The sequence below is a fragment of the Diabrotica virgifera genome, chromosome 8 (assembly GCF_917563875.1).
Source record: "Diabrotica virgifera virgifera chromosome 8, PGI_DIABVI_V3a".
NCBI lineage: Eukaryota > Metazoa > Arthropoda > Insecta > Coleoptera > Chrysomelidae > Diabrotica > Diabrotica virgifera.
In genome coordinates, this window is record NC_065450.1 from 6,254,058 (window position 1) to 6,272,922 (window position 18,865).

Consider the following 18,865-nt stretch of genomic DNA (forward strand, 5'->3'; position numbering starts at 1 on the left):
TAACTATCCAAAATATTATTTAATTATTTTCAGAATTATTTTCTTTCAATGTTTATTCAAATAGAACTTAAACCCATCTCAGAATTTTTAAATGCTTGATGACGTCACATTTAAAACGTGGCAACATTGGTTTCCCCACTTTGACAGCCAATGCTTAGTAGAGGGGTACGAAGGATTCAGCTGTGAACGTGAGCCTTGGATTGCCATTGTTTCTCGAGTGTTCGGTCTGAATCGTAGTGTGCGGGGTCATTAGACTCAATTATTCACCTCTAATTCTCAGTTCCAAATTGATTAAATATTACAATAAAAGTATAGTGAAGTTATCCAGCAGCAGTGGATTTGAAGAATTTTAGAGCATACTATATCCAATGAGTTCTACCCCGGTAAATACACATTTTATTAAGTATTTTATTCAGCCATTTTGGAAGTCCTTGACATTTGCTAACTAAGTTTCACATAGTCTATTTTCATGGTTTTTATGTTTTATTTTCATGGATCAAACTCATCTAGAGATAATTCAATATTCGTTGTTAATTTGTGCTTCCAGTTGGAAAATAGAGCTAATTTAAACTCCATTTTTTATATTCCTTTCAAGTCTACAGAACTCCTATCTTTTGAACGATGATCAAATAAGTATCCATCGCTTAGTCTTACTATATTTTATCCTTGTATAATATATCTATATACCGGTGTATATATTATAATAAAATATTCTTTCACAGTAATTATATTTTGTATTTCAATTGGAAATTACTTGTGTTATTTGACCAAGGTCATCTGATAGCAACCTGATAAAAGGTCAAGCTGTCTAGTCATTCAAGTTTTTGGACTTAATGACCTATTTCTTCTTATTCCCATAGGAATAAAAACACCTCCTCGTATCTCTTGCTTCTTTTTTTTGACATTGGTAGATTGGTAGTAACACCACACTGTGTTTTTTTTAGCACCTACCATGAAATCTTAAAGCCACCCTACAACAACACCAAGGCCAGACCACACAGAGAGAAACAATCAATAGGCGACCAGCCTGGATTATTTCCACATTTTCTTTTTTTTGAGTACCTCCAGCTGCTTTCCAACAGTTTTGAGTACCTTCAGCTGCTTTCTACCAGTCTTCCTCTCCTGTACCTCCAGCAGGACAGCTGCTAGCGAGAGTTAGCACCCTTGGGTGCCCATTACATCAACTTCAAGATTAGGAAAGAGTGGTTTGTTTGGGAACATTTACTGTGCTCTTATTAAAGACAGACTGGTTTTGTGATATTTAGTACATTTTTTTTTAGTTCAATTGCACACACATTTTTCCTGCTTTATATTTTTTATAGGTTTTTTTTCTTTACAACATAATATTTAATTGATAGCGTTCCCCAACACTCTGCAATCTATAAAGGTATAAATTTCTGAGCTCAGATATTTTCCCTGATAATAGTAGTCGGTACTCTTATCTTGATTATTTTTAGGCTGTGTTCCACTTTTGTATAATTATTTAAACTCATTCCATTATTTTAGTATATGTTTAATTAAATTTTTAAAAATTAACTTCACATATTAGTCAAAATTGTAATTATTAACTTTATTTAACTCGAACTTATTAACTTTACTTAACTTTAACTTATTAACTTTATTTAACTTTAACTTTAATTTATTAAATTCATATGAACTTCTGGATTCTAATCCCTCAGATTAGTTTTTGGTTTCACTTGTTATTATTACTATTATAAACCACGAGTTAGGAAAAGGATCTGTGTATCCACTCGTAGGTTTATTTATTCAATAAGGCTTGTGCCTGTCCCACTCACAGTGAGGTATTTATATGTTATATATAGTATCAGGTAGTATTTAATTAAGGTGTACGTATTATAAACGTACAATTATTATTTGGTGAGGGTTCTACTAACCTAGTTGTAAGTTGTACTTCCTGTATTAGAGGTACCCGTAGTCAGTTTTTCTAACCTTATAAAGAGTATTCTTAGATCATAGTTGTATGATGATTTTGTAATTGACTTTCACTAGTATCACTTTTTCCTGTCATGTTAGAGTTACACACTAGTTACTTGTCCTAACTCAGAGATTGTTAAAAAGATCTAGTAGTTACATTCAATAAATATACATTTATTGTGATTTTTTTTTCTTATTACTCCTTTATTTTTAGTAGTATATTTTATAATTTAATAATCTTTAATAACTTTTCACATACTTGTACTACAAATTTAACATACTCTATAGCAGCGTAGAATACCTGGAAGAGCGTTAACCTAGTTATCCTTCTTCTGGCGCCCAAAAATTCATTCTATTTTCAGTATATTATTATATTTACTCTATCTATTTTCTGAACATTATCTTCATATCTTCTTTTCGAGCCATCATTGTCACTTCCTTTAATCTATTGTCTGGCCAAAAATAGCCGTGCAAATTGGCCGAATCCTTCCTTGAGTGTCAAGTGGCCCTTCTCATACATATTTAGCTAGCCATTCAAGTTATATCTATCTGTTAATGATTTCTCATCTCTAGTCCTGTATCAATTCGATATTCTTTGTCTTGGCATCCTTCCATACAAATACTACTACAAAGTTGTATTTTAGTTACTCCAGCTTCTTCAACGGAGAAGCCACACATTTTTGTCCTTTGGCTACATTAAGTAGACCTTCTTCTTTTTACTACTTCTGTTGGAGTTTACTACTCCCTTTTCATTCACTCCAACAGAAAATCATCAGCTAGTTGTTACATTGGCGCCCAACGTGGGGCCTTATTTTTGGTCTGAGACAGTATTCATTTAGGTCAATTCTTCTCTTTTATCTGAAATCTCTTTGTTATTTCCGTTTGGTATCCTATACACATATTGTTACTTATTTATTTTATTTTTAATTTCTGATACATATCAGGTATTCTTAAACGCTGTTTTGATTTTTGTTTATATTTTGGGACCTCATTATAGTATATGTTTGTGCAGCTTACATTCTGGGTTAGATTTTGAATTTTTATTGGGAACTTATATTTAATATTGCTATTAATAATATAATTCATATAACAATTTTATTTCTTCAGTCAATAGTGGTATAGTTGGAGGTACAACTAAGTGTTGATTATTATTATTATTATTATAGATATATATTTTTTCTAGAGTGGTGGTAAGTTACATATAAATAAAAAAATTTACTTCCAGTATTTAGGTAGTAGGTTTACTTGAGTATACAATATTTATTGGATTATTTATCCATTTATTTGATCTTATATATTTATTTGATCTTATTTATTAGATTATATACTGCATTATATATATATTTTTTTTTTTGCTGGCTATTTTGATTTTGTTGGTGTGTTGCTGATATTTTCTCGGTTTATATTATATATATTTTGCGTGCAAACTTTCATATTTTCATATTTTTCATATTTCTGTTCTTTGGACTATTTGTCAATAACTTTGCTCTCATCATGTGTGCTTTTAAAGCTGAACATCTTCTGGTGGATGAATTGGATTATGAATTAAAGATTCGGGACATAATGCCAGAGGAGTCGACAACTGTCGATAAAAAACGCAATCTTTTGAGAGGTGCTTTGAAACAAGAAGCTGGCAATAGAAGTTTTCTCCAAATTTCAGCTGTATCCCTTCCTTTTGAGGAACAACAAAAAGGAATCACTGAAACATTGGACAGCTTGTCTAAAAAAATCGAAAAGTTTAGGGGAACTGTAAAGGATACAGAGTATGCGCGATTAACATCTCGTCTAGGCCATATTTCTGCCCGTGTACACTTGCTACACTGTCCTTCTGAAGAACAGGAACCGTTCAAGAGGTCTGTTTCTCTTAAAATATTAACACTAGAGGGTGAACTTGATTCTAGAGTTAACCCCATTGCTACCTCTACTCCTAATGCTTCAGTCAATGTACCTAGCTTTACGTACTCCAAACCTGTTCAAGTACACAAATGGGGTATTTCATTTTCAGGTGAAAAACAGCACACTGATGTGATGTCATTTTTAGAAAGGGTTGAATGTCTTCGAATATCTAGAGGTGTTTCTGAAGAGGATTTGTTTGCTGCTTCTGCTGAGTTGTTCACCGGGACCGCTTTTACATGGTTTATGAATAACAGGGGTAATTTTTCTTGTTGGTCTGATCTGATTAAAAAGTTGAAGTCGGATTTTCTTCCGTATTCATTCCAGGATGATTTATTAGATCAAATTAAGAATCATAAGCAGAAACCTGGGGAATCTGTTACTATGTTTATTAATACTATATTAGGTATGTGTAGTCGTTTAGACACTCCTTTGTCAGATTTAGCTAAAATTAAAATCATCCTTAAATGTCTATTGCCCTTTTATCATCAACAATTAGCTCTTATGGACATTCAGAACATTGATGACCTTACTATAAAATGCAAACGTTTGGAGGAAACGTTATCCTGGTCTTCTCAACCTCCATCCACATCTCGATCCTCTTCTAACTCTTCTTCTCAGCCAACTTCCTTTAGGCAACGTTCTTGGCTAAATAAGGGTCATGAACATAATGTTTCGGTTGTTAGTTCTCTTGTCTGCTGGAATTGTGATCAGCCTGGTCACCCATTTTACAATTGTGGGATTCCTCAAAATCGTATTTTCTGCCATGGTTGTGGCCGAGAGAACACCCTTAAAAGAAACTGTTCTAAGTGTTCGGGAAACGACACGTCGGAGGTCCGTCCCCTGAACGTTTCTCCGTCCAACATCCAATCAGGGAATCAAACCCCATCGTCAAACGAAACTGCTGGACCAAGCACATCCAGCAACCCAAACCCATCTTCACGAAAAGGGAAAGGGGTGTCGTTCAAGAAAGCAGCACACACCACAAAACAAAATTAAACCAGAAATTTATTTCTATAGATAATACGTTAGATTCGCTTGATTCAAATGATCACAGATGGTCATTTACAAACGCTTCTTTGATTGGTAGTGTTCAACGTAACAATAATAATTGTGATAGTAATGTGGTTCCATTATCTATATTAGATTCTAGTTTTGTTAATGATGATGATACGTCTGGGTTAGTTCCATATAACGGTTGTAGACAACCAAATACTTTAGATCTAGATATTAATTCGTTATTAGTTAGGAAACAAAATGATAATAGGCCATATCTTCCTATTCAAATTTTAGGACAATCGTGTTTAGCTTTGTTAGATAGTGGCTCTAATATTTCATTGATAGGGGCACATTCGTTAAATTTATTGAAAAATTCTAGTATTCCCATTATGCCCATTTCATCTTTGCAAGTATCTACTGCAGATGGTACAGTTCAGTCCATTACGGGCAAACTCCAAATTAAAATCACAGTGGCAGATTTATGTAGGGAAATTACATTTTATGTTATTCCTTCCGTGCAGAATTCTATAATTTTAGGTATGGACTTTTTCAATGCTTTCAATAGTACCTTAAGTTGTTCTGATTTTTCTTTTTCCATATCTGAATTTAATTTATCTACCCTTAGTGCTATTCACGATTTTGCTAGTTTATCAAGCTCTGAACAAAGGCAATTAGAGAGTATGATCTCTAAATTTACTACTCTTTCTTCAAAAGACAAACTAGGTCGTACGTCGTTAATCTCTCACACTATCGAAGTGGGAAATCCCACTCCTTTCAGATTATATCAGTACCCCATACCTCAAGCCTGGCAGGCAGATTTAGAAAAGGAAGTAGATTCGATGCTTGCTTTAAATATCATAGAACCTTCAACATCGTCCTACTGTTCTCCGCTCTGGTTAACGAAGAAGAAGGATGGATCCTTCAGGATCTGCTTTGACGGTCGAAAACTAAACAGTATCACAACTAACAGGGATGCTTATCCTATCCCCAGAATAGATGTGATTTTGAGCAAACTTCAGAATGCCAAATACATCTCTTCTATTGATTTGTCTAAGGCCTTCCTACAGATCCCACTGAGTGAAGAGAGCAAGAAGTATACTGCTTTTGCTGTCAGTGGTAAAGGATTATTCCAGTTTGTCACCATGCCTTTCGGTCTTGTTTCTGCTCCTCAGACAATGTGTCGTCTGATGGATTTAGTCATTGGTCCACCGTTAGAGCCCTATGTTTTCTATTATTTAGACGATATTTTGGTTGTCACTCCTGATTTTTCCCTTCATATGGAAATTTTAGATAAGTTATTTTTACGTCTTAAGGAAGCTAATCTAACGGTCAATCTGGATAAATGTCAGTTTTGTCGCCCTAGTCTTAAGTTCTTGGGTTATGTTGTGGATAACCAGGGGCTGAGGACTGATCCTGAGAAAATAGTTGCTATCAAAAATTTTCCTATACCAAAGACCACCACCCAAGTCCGTAGGATATTGGGAATGTGTGGCTATTATCGGCGATTTGTACCGTCCTACTCTACTTTGTTGTCACCTCTTACTGATCTTTTGAAGAACAGGAAAAAGGGACAGACCATTACTTGGACTCCTGAGGCTGACGAAGCTTTTAGGCGCGTTAAAGATGCTTTAACGAGCGCTCCGGTTATGATGTCACCTAATTTTGATGAGCATTTTTATCTAATGACAGATTGCTCTAATACAGCTTCTGGAGGCGTATTATTTCAGTTGAAAGATGGCTCCGAACACCCCATAGCGTACACTAGTAAGAAGTTGAACAAGGCCCAGAAAAACTATTCAACTACGGAGAAAGAACTCTTAGCTATCATCCATGGGTTAGAAGCTTTTCGTTATTATCTGGAAGGTCGTAATTTCACTATAATTACTGATCATAGTTCCTTAGTATGGCTTCATAGTATGAAAAACCCTTCACAGAGGCTTTCTCGATGGATATGCAAACTGGCTGCCTATTCATATAAGATTGTCCATAGAAAGGCAAACGGGGTAGTGGTCGCAGATGCTCTTTCACGTGTCCATGATATTAATGTCCTAGATCTGTCCTCTTTAAGTCCTGATATGTGGTATCAGAATATGATTGATAGGGTCACTCAAGACCCACAAAAATATCCTGATTTTAAGGTAGAGAATAATATTCTGTACAAACACATCTTAAGTCCGATAGAGTCCTTATCCAATATGTCGGAGTGGAAAATAGTTGTACCTACGCCAAATAGGGAAAATATTCTGCATATGTTTCATGATGAAGTTACGGCGGGTCATTTTGGTTTTTATAAGACTTATCACCGTATTGCCGAATTATATTATTGGCCTGGTATGCGGAAGTCTATAAAAAGGTACATTTCTAAATGCATGGTTTGTGCTACTTGTAAACCAAGTAACCTACCACAGGCTGGACTTATGGGTTCCTTCAGGAACATAAATTTTCCTTGGCAGATGATCTCAATGGATCTCATTGGACCGTATCCTCGGAGTTACAAGGGTAATACCTATTGCCTGGTAGTTGTGGATTATTTCACTAAATTTCCTTTAGTTTGTCCCCTTCGCCAGGCCACAACTCCAGCAATTTTAAAATATTTGGAGGAACAAGTCTTTTTGGTGTATGGTGTTCCTCAAATTGTGTCATGTGACAACGGTCCTCAGTTTGTATCGAAGGCCTTTAAAGATCTTCTAGCTAAATATAAGGTTCAAAAGACCTTTTATAATGCTGCCTACCATCCACAAGCAAATCATACTGAGAGAGTAAATCGCAGTATTGTCACAGCTCTAAGGTCCTATACTTACCCTGATCACAGAGCTTGGGATCAATATATTCATTCCATAGCTCAAGCCATAAGGACTTCTGTCCATGAAGTTACCCAGTGCTCTCCAGCATATTTGAATTTTGGTAGGAATGTGGCTTTATCAGGTGATTATTTTGGTGTAATTTCAGACAATTCCGAAAATCTTCCTCAAATATCTGAGAAACTTCATCGCTTAGATGATCTCCAGACGTTACCTCATATTTTCGCAGACATTAGGAAGAAGTTAAAAACTTCTTACCTAAGGAACCAGCAGCACTATAATTTGAGGAAACGAGATCTGCGATTCTTTGTTGGTGATCGAGTCTTAAAGCGCAATTTTGTCAAATCCAATAAGGGTGATGCCATTTCTGCAAAGTTTTGCCAGAAATATGTCCCATGTACTGTCTCAAGGGTAATATCTCCTTTGATTTATGAATTAAAGGACAATTCGACTAATAAGCGAATTGGTCAATTTCATGTAAAGGATTTACTGCCTGACAACACCATGGACGATGTGGATTCTTCAACTTCATCGGAAGAAGATTAGCTTAACAGGGTTGTTTAAGCTAATATCTTCCTGTGTTTGCCTTTAATTAGTTTTATTATGGTATAGTATTTTAGTTTAAATTGTTAATCACCAGATAATGCCTGACCATAGCAATTTTTATCCTTCGGCATGGCTTGATGATTTCTCACGTATTAGTTATTAGGTACCGAATTCTTGTGTAATACCGCTTGTATGAGTTTATTATTATTTTTTTTGTATTATAGATTGCATTTGAGTCATTATCGACAAATATTCTCAAATACTAATCCAGCCAGTAGTATTACCAAGTTAATAACCTCCACTTGTACTCTTAGTTTTGTACTCAACCTCTCAGAATAAAAGGGCTGTTGATTATTATATATTAAGATATTTGGATGTGTGGGCTCATACAAGTATTCTTGCTTAATATAGATGGAGCTATGTTACACTACCATATCTTAGATTATGTGTTATATCTTGGATATTTGATTACATACCTATTATTTTTTTTTATTGTTTTTATATCATGTCATTGGATTTGCCATATTGGAAAGAAGTTGTGGTTGTTAATTTGTTATTGGGTTACTTTATTGATATTTGTCACAGGTACCTTAAATACTTTATATTAATTCGGATTCTTACTTCCTCCACAGGATGATTCTGGAATGAATTTGGAATTTTGATTTATAAATGAATTCTTGAGTCCTTCATATTTCTTCTTATGAACTAGTCTGTTAATGCTCAAAGTTGGTGAATACGTGGGTTCGAAGTTCAGCAACTGATCACTGCTATCCGATTTCGTAATCCATGTCTTTCTTGTCAGAGTAGGCAGATGTTTATCCATGATAATATTTCTGGTTGGGAAATGGTGTACAACACTTCCTAACCATTCTTGTGCAATTGTTCCAAATATTCCAGGCACATTTTCACACGATAATAGGGAAGTCTAGTTTGCTTATTTTATGTCTCTTAGTTCATAGTATATTGATGCTTGACTTTCCATAGACGTAGAGTCGTAATGTTAGTGATTAACCCACTGGGACAAATTATTGATTTTCTTTTTAGTAGATTCCCTCTTCTTTCCTTAGGCATTAATTGTTGCTTAGATTCAGGAATATCTCCTGGATAATCCTATGTATGTTCACATGAATATACAGTCTTATGAAAGATTGGGAGCTCGTTCCCGTCATATTTTGTATTTACCATGGAGTCATAGAACTTATAAGTTCATCCTTTATTTTTACTATTTAGTTTCGATAGGCTCATATTACCGGATGAGGGTAGATCTAGAGCTAATTTAGTTAGTTATTTAGTATTAGTGAGAATTGGTCCATAAATCTTCCTGATCGTTCTTCTTTGGATATGCTCCTATAAATCTGGTGTCCATTGCTAGTCCGATTTTGGATTAAGTGTCCGATTCTTCACTTATTTTGTTTATTTGGTTGTATAGGTTCGTATTACCGGATGTGGGTGTACGTAGACCTAATTTATTGATATGATTTAGTATGGATGTGAATTGGTCCATAAATCTTCCTGGTCGTTCTTCATTGGATATGCTTTTGTGAATCTGTTGTCCATTGATAGTCTGACTTTGGATTGAGTGTCTGATTCCACATTTATTTTGGTTAATGTGTTTGCATTCCTTTGGTATGTTCACTATTTATATTAGTTGGTATTGGTGAAAATTATTCTATAAATATTCCTAGTTGTTCTTCTCTGGATATGCTATTACGAATCTGGTGTCCATTGCTAGTCCAATTTAGGATTGAGTGTTTGATTCTTCACTTATTATAGTTATTGATTTCATTGGTGACTTTAGTATATGTACTTGCGTTATGGTATGAATTGGCTCTCACCTTTGCCTGGTTGTTCGTCCTTGGATATACTCCTTATAAATCTGATGTCCATGGATAGTTCAACTTTGGATTTACTGCCAATTCGACACTTATTTGTCATTATAAATTATGTCTCATCTTTAGCACTTTTACTAGGACTTCGGGTCATATTTTGCAATTTCCGTTATTTGCTGCAGTGACCATCCTACTTTCCCTTGATTATTAGTGGTGATTATTTGTAATCTTGCGAATCAACGGGGAATGATACACTAAGCACTACTACTCTAGTTTAATATTTTGAAAAAAAAAAAAAAAAATTTTTTTAAATAAAATTTTTTTTCTGGTGGTTGAAAGGGAATGTGACGTTCCGCCCCTTATAGAATCGATTATTGATGGGAAGATATTATTTAACTATCCAAAATATTATTTAATTATTTTCAGAATTATTTTCTTTCAATGTTTATTCAAATAGAACTTAAACCCATCTCAGAATTTTTAAATGCTTGATGACGTCACATTTAAAACGTGGCAACATTGGTTTCCCCACTTTGACAGCCAATGCTTAGTAGAGGGGTACGAAGGATTCAGCTGTGAACGTGAGCCTTGGATTGCCATTGTTTCTCGAGTGTTCGGTCTGAATCGTAGTGTGCGGGGTCATTAGACTCAATTATTCACCTCTAATTCTCAGTTCCAAATTGATTAAATATTACAATAAAAGTATAGTGAAGTTATCCAGCAGCAGTGGATTTGAAGAATTTTAGAGCATACTATATCCAATGAGTTCTACCCCGGTAAATACACATTTTATTAAGTATTTTATTCAGCCATTTTGGAAGTCCTTGACATTTGCTAACTAAGTTTCACATAGTCTATTTTCATGGTTTTTATGTTTTATTTTCATGGATCAAACTCATCTAGAGATAATTCAATATTCGTTGTTAATTTGTGCTTCCAGTTGGAAAATAGAGCTAATTTAAACTCCATTTTTTATATTCCTTTCAAGTCTACAGAACTCCTATCTTTTGAACGATGATCAAATAAGTATCCATCGCTTAGTCTTACTATATTTTATCCTTGTATAATATATCTATATACCGGTGTATATATTATAATAAAATATTCTTTCACAGTAATTATATTTTGTATTTCAATTGGAAATTACTTGTGTTATTTGACCAAGGTCATCTGATAGCAACCTGATAAAAGGTCAAGCTGTCTAGTCATTCAAGTTTTTGGACTTAATGACCTATTTCTTCTTATTCCCATAGGAATAAAAACACCTCCTCGTATCTCTTGCTTCTTTTTTTTGACATTGGTAGATTGGTAGTAACACCACACTGTGTTTTTTTTAGCACCTACCATGAAATCTTAAAGCCACCCTACAACAACACCAAGGCCAGACCACACAGAGAGAAACAATCAATAGGCGACCAGCCTGGATTATTTCCACATTTTCTTTTTTTTGAGTACCTCCAGCTGCTTTCCAACAGTTTTGAGTACCTTCAGCTGCTTTCTACCAGTCTTCCTCTCCTGTACCTCCAGCAGGACAGCTGCTAGCGAGAGTTAGCACCCTTGGGTGCCCATTACATCAACTTCAAGATTAGGAAAGAGTGGTTTGTTTGGGAACATTTACTGTGCTCTTATTAAAGACAGACTGGTTTTGTGATATTTAGTACATTTTTTTTTAGTTCAATTGCACACACATTTTTCCTGCTTTATATTTTTTATAGGTTTTTTTTCTTTACAACATAATATTTAATTGATAGCGTTCCCCAACACTCTGCAATCTATAAAGGTATAAATTTCTGAGCTCAGATATTTTCCCTGATAATAGTAGTCGGTACTCTTATCTTGATTATTTTTAGGCTGTGTTCCACTTTTGTATAATTATTTAAACTCATTCCATTATTTTAGTATATGTTTAATTAAATTTTTAAAAATTAACTTCACATATTAGTCAAAATTGTAATTATTAACTTTATTTAACTCGAACTTATTAACTTTACTTAACTTTAACTTATTAACTTTATTTAACTTTAACTTTAATTTATTAAATTCATATGAACTTCTGGATTCTAATCCCTCAGATTAGTTTTTGGTTTCACTTGTTATTATTACTATTATAAACCACGAGTTAGGAAAAGGATCTGTGTATCCACTCGTAGGTTTATTTATTCAATAAGGCTTGTGCCTGTCCCACTCACAGTGAGGTATTTATATGTTATATATAGTATCAGGTAGTATTTAATTAAGGTGTACGTATTATAAACGTACAATTATTATTTGGTGAGGGTTCTACTAACCTAGTTGTAAGTTGTACTTCCTGTATTAGAGGTACCCGTAGTCAGTTTTTCTAACCTTATAAAGAGTATTCTTAGATCATAGTTGTATGATGATTTTGTAATTGACTTTCACTAGTATCACTTTTTCCTGTCATGTTAGAGTTACACACTAGTTACTTGTCCTAACTCAGAGATTGTTAAAAAGATCTAGTAGTTACATTCAATAAATATACATTTATTGTGATTTTTTTTTCTTATTACTCCTTTATTTTTAGTAGTATATTTTATAATTTAATAATCTTTAATAACTTTTCACATACTTGTACTACAAATTTAACATACTCTATAGCAGCGTAGAATACCTGGAAGAGCGTTAACCTAGTTATCCTTCTTCTGGCGCCCAAAAATTCATTCTATTTTCAGTATATTATTATATTTACTCTATCTATTTTCTGAACATTATCTTCATATCTTCTTTTCGAGCCATCATTGTCACTTCCTTTAATCTATTGTCTGGCCAAAAATAGCCGTGCAAATTGGCCGAATCCTTCCTTGAGTGTCAAGTGGCCCTTCTCATACATATTTAGCTAGCCATTCAAGTTATATCTATCTGTTAATGATTTCTCATCTCTAGTCCTGTATCAATTCGATATTCTTTGTCTTGGCATCCTTCCATACAAATACTACTACAAAGTTGTATTTTAGTTACTCCAGCTTCTTCAACGGAGAAGCCACACATTTTTGTCCTTTGGCTACATTAAGTAGACCTTCTTCTTTTTACTACTTCTGTTGGAGTTTACCACTCCCTTTTCATTCACTCCAACAGAAAATCATCAGCTAGTTGTTACAAACTGACAAACTACTTAATTTGTTTGCGTTACAAAATTAATAAAGTTGAATATATTTTTTGTTGTAAATGATCATAGAAAAAATCGTGTATACAACTTGCATTTAATTATCATTATGAAGGTCGTACTCTATACGAAACTCGCCGCTTAGCGGCTCGTTTCGTATCCCTCATACTCGCTTCATAATGACCATCATTAACGACGTTCTACACTTTCGGCAAATAATTAAGGATTTGCATGAAATTTTAGTATGTTATAGTTTACTTCAAAAAACTAAGACATGATTTTTTAAAAATTGTTTTACCGTGCCGTTTAATTACTATTAAGGGTCAAAGTTAAGTTTTAACATGGGCTCTTATGGGAATTCTTAAAAAGTTAATAACTTTTGACCCAAATTTACGATTTTTAATTATTTGTGCTTAAATTAAAGGTTTTTTGGTAAGGAATAACATATTAAAAAATGAGGATTGTTTACCGTCCCATTTATTTAAATGCTCGTTGCATAATATACTAATATGTGTAAAATGTATTTTTTGAAACATTTTAATATTATGTTTTAAAATATAGAATATTAGTTGTTTAAGAAGTTTATACGCCACAACGTAATTAACGACAATGAAGCCAAAAATATTTCTCTCATTTCGTCATAAAACATGAAACCGGCAGCTGTTACCCAAATTTGCATTTGCTGAGCTTCATTGTAAGCCTAAATATCTTAATTTAATTAAGTTCTGTTAAAACAGGTTATTTTTAGAAGTTTGGGGAGCTAAATAAATTTACCTGTAATCTGTAATGCAAACCCGGAGATTTTTGAAAGGCCCGTTTGAAATATTTGGAAGCTATTGATGAAATAAGGAACAAAGAAGTATTTCTTCTACAACCGTGTTAAAATAGGTATTTATGAAACAGTTCGTGAAGTATGCTTTTTGCGAACGCACGCGATTTTAGAGTACGAGCGACAACGGAGCGAGTGCTATAAATCGCGTAAGTTCGCAAAAAGTACTTCACGCACAGTTTCATACAATATTTTATCTACGATAAACAAATAAAAAAAGCTGTAACTCCTCGTCACTGGAATTCACTTCTATCCTACAATTTTAGAACTTTGACATTTAAAAATTCTAACTACTTTCAAACCACAAAACTGTCAAAACTTTTGTTGTAATTCATCGCTCATATTGTCATCACCATGACAACGCGAAAGTTAAGGATTGTCACCATGACAACGCGAAGGTTAAAACAATGCGAAAAAGTAAATCGCATTTAAAATACATTGTTACTTCACGCACACTTTAAATCCTTCACGCACTGCTATCTATAATGACAGTTTTCACAAACTAAAAACTTATACATAATATGACATAGAGTAGATAATAGTTATTTATGAAACAGTTCGTGAAGTATGCTTCACGCAAAGTACTTCACGCACAGTTTCATACAATATTTTATCTACGATAAACAAATAAAAAAACTGTAACTCTTCGTCATTGGAATTCATTTCTATTCTACAATTTTTAGAACTTTGACATTTAAAAATCCTAACTACTTTCAAACCACAAAACTGTCAAAAATTTTGTTGTAAGTCATTGCTCATATTGTCATCACCATGACAACGCGAAAGTTAAGGATATTTGATTATACGAAAGTGTGTCAAAAAAAAACATTGAAAGTGTGCGAAAAAGTAAATCCCATTTAAAATACATTGTTACTTCACGCACACTTTAAACCCTTCACGCACGGCTATCTATAATGACAGTTTTCACAAAATAAAAACTTATACGCTCTGAGCTTCGCTGGTGTCGCTCCTAGCGGTTACTAATTCAACTTTTACCGGTAATTTTTAAATTTATTATTTAATTGTTATCGCTTAATATTTACAACGCAAAAAAGTAATTAAATTGTAATCGATTTTTATAAGATTTTTTTAATCATTTTGACGTTCTATTGATAAAATATCAATTTCTTACTTGGGATACTTTGACAATAATCGTGTAGATGGCGCTAAGATTATAATAGATTATTTATAATTAGATATTACGGAACATTAAAAAAACTTAAATTCGGTATTTAAAACTTAAGTATATTTAAGGTAAAAATATATACCACAGCTTTGACCAACTAATATTGTTTATAATTAATGTTTCTAATTTTAATTTTAAATTAGTCACTTTGACATTTATGTCAAATTTCCAGTAAACGTTTACAAACTTGTCACTACTGGCGTTCGCGAATTTGTAAATATCCCCTCTACGTACGAGCTCACAGCGTATACATAATATGACATAGAGTAGATAAATGCAATTTTTAGCACTCCATAGGAGCGTTAAAAATGCTACTTTAAAGCACTAGTGCTTTAAAATTATTAAGGCACTACAGTTACAAGTGAATTGTCAATTTGTGAAACGTCAAAATACTTATATTTCATTTATTAACATTAATATTAATAGTACAACTTGCGCAATTTGAAAAAGGTGGTTTAAAAGGTTTTTTAAAATTTAATTTAAACTGTATTATTGCATTTTTGACACGTTTGTAGAAAAAAACTATTAAAATTTGTTAGAATATATGTACAACAATAAAAAAAGTAGATGTTACTCTATAGTTGTTATGATTTACGTATTGACAGTATAGGCAGTTTTGATGTAATGGCAAGAAAAATATAAAAATGGAATGTCAGTCAAGTTCAAGTAAAAGTTTTTGTAGGTATTGTACTGTAATTGAGAATGAATAATGAATAAATTATAATTGTTGATATATAAGACTTTTGTAGAAAAAATATTGTATGATATACGTGTTAAAAAGTACATTTTTAAGGCACTCATGTGAATTGCAGAATTCGCTTCGCTCATTCTGCAAACTTTCACATGCGTGCCTTAAAATTGTACTTTTAACACTTATATTTATCATAAATAACTATTATAAATATGTATATGGGTGTATAACATAAAAATGTCAATGTTCGAAACAAGAATATCTATATCCATTTAAATAATTTAGTTAATATCACTTTTCAACGTAAGCCATATTATATGATTATTTATTGAAGAAGTCAATTAGACCTGGATCCCGCGTACCAAAAAAAAGTTGATTAATAGCAAGCTGAAAATTTGTTAATAGCTTAAGAGGAAACAGTAGCGATCAACAGGTAGCCAAAATGCGTTCCAAGATTGCGGCTGTAATTTTGAATATTTTTTCGAGATATTTGGCACACGTATTCGTAATATAATAAAGAATGGCGGTACAGAGCCCAATTTGAAAAATTTATTAATATGTGGAAATTACTCTGTAATTAAATACAATATTAAAAAAACGAGCCTATATCGCCATTAAGAAGAACAAAAAAATAAACTTTCTTCAAATAAACTTTTTTATCCGATGCCTAGATTTTGTGTCATTTTGGAACTACTAATGAAATAAAAAATTTTGGTAGTTCCAAAATGACACAAAATCTAGGCATCGGATAAAAAAGTTTATTTGAAGAAAGTGTATTTTTTTGTTCTTCTTAATGGCGGTACAGGCTCGTTTTTTTAATATTGTATTTAATTACAGAGTAATTTCCACATATTAATAAATTTTTCAAATTGGGCTCTGTACCGCCATTCTTTATTATATTACGAATACGTGTGCCAAATATCTCGAAAAAATATTCCAAATTACAGCCGCAATCTTGGAACGCGTTTTTGCTACCTGTTGATCGCTACTGTATCACCTTAACGGTGTATAGTCGGACAAACTTTTGATGAAGGGGAACACTGGAACAGGGAAGTTTTAATTATTGTGGAACAGGTTAAAAATTCGGAACGTGTCGGACTACGAAAACGTTCCATGTATTTTGTCGGACAGAACTTCCAATTGATTTGTTACCATTTCATTAAACCCTCAAGCAAAAATCAGACTGGTTTTTATCACCAACTGAACAGAACAAGAACATGTGAAATGACAGGAATTATGTTGGTTAGTAATAGCAGTCTGATTTTTGCATGAGAGTTTAATGAAAGGGTAACAAATCAATTGGATGTTCTGTCCGAAAAAATACATGGGACGTTTTCGTAATCTGACGTTCCAAATTTTTAAACTGTTCCACAAATAAAACTTCCCCTGTTCCAGTGTTCCCGTACATCAAAGTTTGTCCGACTAGACACCGTTAAGCTATTAACAAATTTTCAGCTTGCTATTAATCAACTTTTTTTGGTACGCGGGATCCAGGTCTAAATATATTTTAAGTCAAAAGAGTGAATTTAAAAAATTTAGAACAAACGGAATATTATGTAGGTACTTTTTTGTTTATAGAGATATGATTTCACAAAATTTAGCTCTATAATTATAGAGTGATATTTAACTGGGTTAAGTTGTCCTACAGGAAACGTCCGAGATTTATAATCACAAAATGCCGCAGAATGATTTAATGAAATTGGTTTTGAAATCTTTTAAATATTAAAAAAGTATTCTAAAATTGATCTCTGATTTACTCTAAATTTTTCTGCTTTGTTGGGATAGCCATAGTTTCCAAACCATACTGCTACTGGTAATATGTAACTACCATTTACTTTTCTTTTGAGCGTATTATGACTTTCTATATTTTCACCTTGAATACGAATTTTAGTTTGACAAAGCATCCCATGTTATTTGAATCCTCAGGGAAAATTAGCCACTTCGGTTTTCTTTACCTAACTAGAGAATGTGTACAAGGTATGCATACTATTCCACATTTTCTTCCGTTGTGTTACCAATGATGTTGTTATTCGAATATTACATACATTATGGTTCATTGTTTAATATTTTGGTTTTATTTAGATTGATTCGCCATCATATCTCTTTTGATACTTCATTTAATTCGCTTATTATTTTTTATTTTCGTTTTTTGATCTTTAAATTTAAAAACAATATCATCTGCAAACCTCAAATGATTGAGGAAGCTTTCGTCAGTGTTAAAATATTTTCTTTACCATTTTCTAGAATAAAAATTTTCGGTAAAATGATACCCTTGTCTCACTCCTCTTCCTATACTTTGTTTCACGATAAGAATGGAACATTGCGCTTATGGAGATCAGTGTTGCCAAACCTCTCGCGCACGAGGGGCTACTCGATTTCCGATTCATTGTAATCAGTACGGCGTGGCATCGGCGCGCTTCTATCGTCCATAAGTAATACATTGGCATATTTGAGCAACGTTCCGTTCCTAACGTGAAACGCTATAGACATTACTTTTTCTACTTAAAATCCTCATCGATTTTTGTGTGAAAGGTTGCATTTCTGTAAAATATAATATCACCAATGAGAATGGAATATCTTGCGCTTCTCTTGATGTCACGCGTCGTCCTTATCAGCAAATCGTTATAAGTGTTGACTGATGATCAATGGCGCCATCGTTTTTTCTATACACAGCTTACTTGATAAAAGCACGTGATTCTGACAAACAATTGTTTATTATTCGTTATACCAATTGATAATATGTAATTAATAACAGACTTACGAGTCGATATTCTCCCATGTGAATCTTATGAACTCTGTATTTTTCCAATTTTCAAAACCAGATTTTAACCTATAAAATTTTATGTAAATGGTGATTCTTTAAACGAAATTGTATGCAATGCAATCTATTAATTTAATTTTTTTATTAAAACTTTTGAAAATGTGATGAAAGCGTATGATTCCAATGCCCAGGAAACAATCGAGTTCATAAATACATGCTACAAATACAAAGTCTGCTACAAAGAAGTGTATGCAAACTCAATGTAAACTACAAA

The 18,865-nt window shown here is 33.1% G+C and overlaps 1 protein-coding gene and 1 long non-coding RNA gene across 2 annotated transcripts in view; both read left to right on the forward strand.

Annotated features, from left to right (window-relative positions):
• LOC114336260 (dual specificity tyrosine-phosphorylation-regulated kinase 2) overlaps positions 1-18,865 on the forward strand; it is a 633,699-nt gene that overhangs the window by 159,274 nt on the left and 455,560 nt on the right. The window lies entirely within an intron of this gene.
• On the forward strand, positions 4-12,514 carry LOC126889650 (uncharacterized). Its single transcript, XR_007700120.1, has 2 exons — positions 4-1,279; positions 11,677-12,514. It is a non-coding gene; the product is annotated as an uncharacterized LOC126889650 (long non-coding RNA).